Here is a 7,648-nt window from a genome sequence, read left to right as displayed (position 1 = left end):
GTAGTAGATTGGTGAAAAATTCTGAAACTAAGGTAATTAGTCTCAGAGAAGTTAAAGTACCTGGAGAAAGTCATCCACATATTGCATGACAGTATCAGGATTTAACCTTGAGTCTTTAGTAAAAACAAAAATTATGGGGTATTTTAAAACACACAGACAACTAAAAAGAAATTTTAATAGCCTCCAGCCAGTTTTATCAAAGTAATATTGACTTCTTTGACCTCTATTAGCATTTTCTTTTAGGTTTTTGTTTTTAATCCTTACCTGAAGATATTTTTTCCATTGTTTTTCAGAGAGACTGGAAGGGGAATAGGGGGAGAGAGAGAAACATCAGTGTGAAAGAGAAACATTGCTTGATTGCCTTCCAAATGCATCCTGACCAGAGCCAGGGGCCGAGCCTGCAACAGAAGTACATGCCCTTAGCTGGAACCAAACTTGTGACCCTTCAGCCTGTGGTCCAGCACTGAGCCAAACCTGCTAGGGCTAGGTATTTTTTTAAATGTGTTTCAGCTGCACTGAATCAGATGGACCACTATCCTTGGTTCTTGACACAGTGTGACCTTTGGTTCTTTTAGGTGTTTTAATTAATTATTTATTAATTCATTTGTTCATGTGGTCACTTGTTGATTTTGAATAATATAAGGAGTACTCCTGAATCCAGCACCCAACTTAAAAACTAACACATTAACAATAACTAAGCTTCACGCTACCTTGTATCTCTGCCTACCTTTTAGGGACAAGTACAAACCTGATTTTTGTGTGTATCATTCTCTTATTTTTTTAAAATATTGTTTTATACATAATAGATATAGGTAAATATATATACCAAATTGATACATAGTTTTCAATTGATATATTGTTTCACTTGTTTTTGACTTTCATTAAAAGGATATCATGCTGCATGAAGTATTTTGAGACATGTTCCAGGCACTCAGTATTATCAAATTTATCTGTATGTTATATATGGCTCTGATTCACTCACTGATGACTTGTTCCATTGTGAGGACATGCCTCAATTTTGCATGATTTTGGTTTATTTGCAGTTTTTTATAAGAACCGGTGATGAACATTTTCACACTCTTAGTGGTCCTGGGTATACTCCTAACAATGGAGTTGCTGGGACATAAGCTGTATGAATTTTCAACTGTGTGGTATATTATGGTATACTGTGATATAGTGTGATATACTATGATACACTGTGATATACAGTGATGTACTGTGATATACCATGATATGCTATAGTAAACTGTGATATTCTGTGATATATATATGAAATACTGCCAAGACATATTTCAAGGCAGTTGTACCAGTTTTTATTTCCGCCAGCAGTGATCCTGGGTCTTGTTGATCCACACATTCTTCAACACTTGATTAATCAGATTCCTTAATTTTTGCCCATAAAATAGATGCAAAATGACATCACTTTCTGATCTTGATTTTAATTCACATGGTTACTAATGACATGGAGTATTTCTTCATATGTTTTTTGACCATCTGTGTTTTCTATAAAGCAATTGCTTGTGGGTTTTGCAAACTTTGTTGGATTGCTTGTCTATTTTATATATAAAATTAAAAATTACAGATAAAATTGAAGTACTCTAGTTGCTTTTTTTGTTACATTGTCCTCTTCCCTCCTTAAAGAAAATCACTATTATTAATTTAAATCTTATCTTTCTCAGGATATTTTGATTGATTTTACACAGCTTTATGTATCTGTAAAATATACATAGTGCTATTTTGTTATATTTTAAACTTTAGATAGATGTTATCCTATTTATTAATCTTTGTAAAAGTTACTTTTATTCTCTTAACATTTTGTGTATGAGATTTGTCCACATTGATGTTGAAGCTCTCATTTTATCTTTTAACTTGTGCATAGTATTCTATTGTATTAACACACCAAAATTTATATATGCAGGTTCCAGTTGACAGATCTTTTATATCCAATTTATTTATTTGCCCTCATGTGCAGAAGTGCAAAGTTTCTCCAGAGTATATACCTAAAAGTGGAATTGCTCAGCCATTGTGTGTGCACATCTTCAAGTTCAACAGTTATTGCCAAAATAATTGTACCAAATTCCATCAGCTGTGTATAACAATTACTATTTCTCCATATTTTTTAACAGTTAGCATATTTAGTAGACTTTTTCTGCAATCTGATGTGAGAGAAATAATATATCACTGAATTTTTAATGGGCAATTCCATTACCACATTAGTGAGTTTGAATAAATTTTTTCCAGGTATTTAAATTCCTCTACCAAAATTCTGTTGTTCATCCTTTTTATTTATGCTTTGAGTAGACTTTTTTTAAATTACAGTTTGAATTAAACAATGCTTTGTATTAATTTTAAGTGTACAGCACAGTGGTTAAATAATCATATATTTTGAAAAGTGTTCCCTCCCACATTTCACATACCTACTTGGCACCATGAATAGTTAATACAGTATTGTTGACTATCTTTCCTGCGCTTTACTTTATATTCTCATGACTACTCTGTAACTATGATTTACTACTTCTTAATCCCTTCACCTTTTTCACCCAGAACCCCTAATCCCTCCCTTCTGCCATTCATCAGTCTACTCTCTGTATCTATGTCTGTTTCTATTTTGCTTGTTCTTGAGTAGGTTTTGAAAAGATTTTCTTAGAGTTTGTTGCATGACTCTTCCTTTGTTATTTTCTTTCTTCTTTATTTTTTTTACAAAATTTTGTAATTTTAATGCAGTTATTTTTATTTATTTATTTTTTACTTTTTTTGTCTTTCTCTGAGGCGCCCTCTCCTATGCTGATACCATAAAAAAGAGTCTCCTAATTTTTATAAGTATTATCCAATTCCCTCAGTCATCTTTAGGACAATGTTTTATCTGGAATTGATTTGGTGGCATTATATGAGATAGAGAACTGATTTTATTTTTATTTTATTTTTTACAATGGAGGGCCAGTTCTCTTCACACCATTTATTAAATAGTCTGTTTATCCCAGTTTTAGTTTCTATGCATATACGCCTGTTTGTTGACACTGTCTAACCTGCTTCATGATCCCTGCATCAATATCATGCTGCCCAAAGTGCCCCAGCTTTCTAATACCTTATATCTACTAAGGCAAAAAAGTCCCTCTTGCTGTTCTTCAAAAAAGTTGCTTTGGCCATTTGTTTTCCTTTACTGCTCTGTTTGTCTTTTAGATTCAGCTTGTCAATTTCCATAAAATCCTTTTTGGTTTGATATAAAACTATAGTGAATTTTACAGAAATTGCTTTCATTAACATCATTTCTAGCCTTGTCTTTTTCTTCTTACACTATTTGATTTCTTTACCTGAATTTAACTTTAAGTATTTCTCACTTTATATCTCATTATAAACTTTTATAAATCCTTTTTGGAGTAAGGCTGTGTATAATTAAGTAAAATGGATAATAAGTGCTTGTTTTTGTTCCCTGTGGATAAGCAAAATGCTCTGGAGATATAATTTTTATAAGTTTAAAATTTTATGCATCTCTGAATATAAATTTCCATTCTACAGTAAAATAAATATAAAACTCAATAAATATGCAAAATGAACAAAAAGATGGTCTAAATGCATACTAATTCCAAAAAGGGAAAGAGTTTGTTTGGGTTGGGATGGGGATATAATTAAACCAAGTCACAAATATCTTTTTTCTATGTACTCAATATTGAAAATGTAGAGGCATTTTGATTTCTAATTAATGAAATTATTATCATCGCTAAATCTCCCTATAAAGCACAGGGAGTTTTTTAGCCCACTGGTGGGATTATTTTACTTCCTCCATTCTCATCACTTTCTCTTCAAGCAAAATTCATATAACATGCACCTTTATGTGAATCTTGCTCAAAATAGCATCATTTTCCTTTGAATTTAATGTGTTTCGCCTCCTTTGCAGTACTAATAGTGGTCCTTACCTCTAGGTGTTGCACTCAACACTAGGATAATGCCTATAATCTAGAGATTTCAGAGCATCTGTTACCTTGTCTTCACTCTACCTCCAAGAAACATAAATACTGTTCCTATTTTATAAATGGTGATGTTTAAGTACAAAAATCAAAGAATTTATTCCATTTTCCCCATTAAAGAACTATGAAAGGACATCTGTAATATTTTAAACAAAAATAAAATAATAATAATAATAATAAATTCTAGACATTCTAGCATATTTGAAGTGTTATCTCATTGTAGTTTGATTTGCATTTTTTTAACAGTGAAATTAAGCATCTTTTTATATATACGTTGGCCACATGTATGTCATCTTGAAAGAAATGTCTGTTTAGGTCTTCTGGCCATTTTTAAAATTGCATTGTTAATTGGTGTTGAGTTTATGAGTTTTCATAAAATTTTAAATCCTTCTTGGGGAAAATAAAAAGAGAACTATGAAGTTAAAAGGAAAAACATATTTGACAGTCCTCTGATTGATATAATCCATGTGGACAGCATGACCATCTATCTAATGGGTGCCCATAGTGCTTAGAATGATGCAGGAGGGTTGAGTTTCTGGATCAAACCAGCTGTGTGATTGCAAAGTTGTGCTTTTTTGTATGTCTTGGACCCAGCATGCAGTGACTCTGAGACCACTAGGCTTCTGGTCCTACTGTTCCAGACTGTATTCTATGAGTTGCTCATTTCCTAGCCTTTCTTAAAGAGGGTGCTGGAGAACATAAATTTCAAAGGATGTTCATATCCACTATACACAGTGGGATAATTTGATCAAACAGGTTTCAAAACATGAATTAATTTATTTATTGCAGAATTTATAAGAGCCCCTACTGTATTATTAATCTTCAAAAGAAGTAGAATACAGAAGATCCATGACCTCACTTTTTTTTTTCCCCCCAATTATAACATTCTTTTATTACACAGCAGAAGTCAGAACCAGTTAACACAAAACTAACTCTTGGGACCATCGCTCAGTGGATTTCAAACAAAGCAGTTATTTGGGAACCATTTGGGAAGAAATGCTACCAGTGCCTGCTTGGATGATGTAATGTTTAAGTGAATTTTTTTTTAATCTTCATCTGAAGATATTTTTTCTTTCTCTTTTTTTTTTTTTCAGTCTTCAAATATTTTTTATTGGAAGACCATGTATTGCCTTCATTCATTGTATTTTAAATCACTGTACATTTACTTTTGTGAAAACACTGCCTGAATTTTCTAGTACAAAAAACAAAACAAAGCCCTAACAACTGAGTCAGGAATGTAGAGTACCATAATTACTGCTGTACTGCAGTCATTTCTGCATTTCCCATGTTTCTTAAATAACTACAACACACATATAAAGAGCAATTATGAAAAATACACATTTACGTGTACTTGTAAAGTCTTATTGAGAATATCCTATTGGCATTTGATAACCAATCACAGGTGCAGCTGCATATTTGGAACATTACTTCCATATTGCTGAGTGCTACCATAACCATTCTGGTAAGTCCCTGTTGGATTACTAGTCCTAAAACTGGTCTGTAAACCAGCGGGAACAAAATTACTTCCAAAGCTCCTTTTGGTGTAATTTGTAGCTCTGTAAACACCATTCTGTGTCTGCTCCAAAATCTCTCTTAAGCAGACTAGAGGACATCTATCATAATTTTCTCTGTCTCTAATGGTATTAAATCCATCCCTTTTGCCTGCAGAGTATCTGTCACGATGGTATTCCTTCATACTTCATCTACACCTAGAATGACCTGAATCTCTGTCTTCAACCAACTGAAGGAATTTAAGATTAATTACTTGACTAGCCTCACGAAGCACAGGGATAAGGTCTCTCACTTGCTTTATATTAGGTGTAAAGAAAGTGTATGCTGTGCCTGTTTTGGTACTGCAAGCAGTTCTTCCAATCCTCTGAAGAGTTAGGGTAGTCATAATTGATGACAAATTTCACATCTTCCACATCTCGCCCTCTGGAAGCCACATCTGTAACAATCAGAATAGGAGCTTTTCTATGTTTGACTTCATTTAGAACCCAGTCACATTCCTGTTGACTCTTGTCACCATGGATAACCATGGCAGGCCACCCGTCTCTCCTCATTTTTCTAGTAAGTTCATCACACCTTCTTTTGGTTTCAACAAAGACAATGGTTTTATTCTTCTCACTCTCTTCCATCAAACAAATATGTTTTTCATTGTTTTCTATGTCATGACACACATCCACAATCTGAAGAATGTTGTGGTTTACACTCAGTTCCAGTGCACCAATGTTTATATGAATATAGTCTTTCAGGAAATCCTCAGCAAACTGTCTTGCTTCTTTTGGCCAAGTTGCATTCCATATTGGGGTTTGTCTATCAGTCTTATTTGATCTACAATCTTTCTTATTTGGGGTTCAAAACCCATATCAAGCATTCTTATCTGCTTCATCAAGGACAAGGTAGGTGGTTCTTCTCAGATTTGTTTTTCCACACTCTAAAAAGTCAATCAGTCTTCTAGGTGTTGCAATACAAATTTCCACACCTCTCTCCAAATCATGTATTTGTGGTCCCTTGGGAGCACCATCATAGATGCAAGTAAACTTCAGTTGACATGCTCTATAGTATTCAACAGCTACTTGCTGCACCTATTGGGCCAGTTCCTGAGTTGGTGCCAGCACCAAGCAAATAGGCCCGTCATCTCTCTCTAGGAATAGCTGATGATTGATGTGGACTGGCAGGCAGCAGCAAATAAGGCAATGTTTTCTCTAACCATATCCAATCCACTTAGGGCAACTAACCATCCCTGAGCTTGAATAGCAGTGGGTTCAGTAAAGTTCTGTCTTGCAATCACATCCATGATGTTTGCAGGGAAGTTTGCTTCATAAAAAATTCAGAACTGGCTTTGGGCAGTTGTGGCCTCTAACTATAATTTCCTTGCTGCTTCTATATGTCTCCACCTCTTGCGCTGTGCGACTGGCCAAATAAGGGTGCTCTTGATAAAAATTATTCTTAAATTTGGGCAGCTCATCAAGATTCCACTTCTTTTGAAGTAGTTTCTCCCCAACATTTCCAAACTTCTTTCCTGATACAGGCCTTCCCCTATTTCTTCCAAATCGAGGTGCACCAAACCCTTGATCCCGGCTGCCTTCATGGTCATGTGAATATCCTGACATGGCATCAATGGTTGCAGTTGGTGGGGAAGGAAATGGGGAGAACCGGGAGTGACGAGTTGATGGAGGTGGCTTCAGTGACAGGAAAGCCTTGTGGAAGCAGCACCAGTGTAGGGCTAGTGATGACAAGAGCTTGAACTGCTTGCCTAAAGACCAGTTGAAATGAATGAGGTGAGGATGTTTTTTTCCATTGTCTTTCAGAGAGAGTGGGAGAGAGAGAGAGAAACATGGATGTGAAAGAGACACGTGGATTGGTTGCCTCCTACACTCCCCCTGAGGTGAGGAGTGTATCCAGACAGCAACTGAGGTACTTCTGGAATTGAACCCAGTTTAGGGCCTCCTTAAATCCCAACTACTTCAGTATAGAAGCCAGACTGAAGATAGTCAACCCATTGCACATTAAGTATCAAGAAACTTGAATTAGTATGCCAAAAAAAATGTTAGACCCTTCTGCCCATCCTGGCCCTTTCAGGCTGTCTCCCAGCTCCTTGCCTTCATCGACTCTAGGTCTTAGCAAAGTGTCCACGCCCCATCACATCTAACCTCCTCAGATATTACTTTATGAGTACA

General features: G+C 35.2%; 1 pseudogene across 1 annotated transcript; it reads right to left on the bottom strand.

Annotated features, from left to right (window-relative positions):
* Positions 1–5,361: 5,361 nt before the first annotated feature.
* LOC308562075 (putative ATP-dependent RNA helicase DDX5 pseudogene) lies at positions 5,362–7,081 on the bottom strand (annotated as a pseudogene). The gene has a single exon. The product of its transcript is annotated as a putative ATP-dependent RNA helicase DDX5 pseudogene (transcript).
* Between the last annotated feature and the right edge of the window lie 567 nt (positions 7,082–7,648).

This window comes from Miniopterus schreibersii, assembly GCF_964146895.1.
Source record: "Miniopterus schreibersii genome assembly, chromosome: 9".
Taxonomy (NCBI): Eukaryota; Metazoa; Chordata; class Mammalia; order Chiroptera; family Miniopteridae; genus Miniopterus; species Miniopterus schreibersii.
This window is presented reverse-complemented; position numbering and strand designations above follow the sequence as displayed.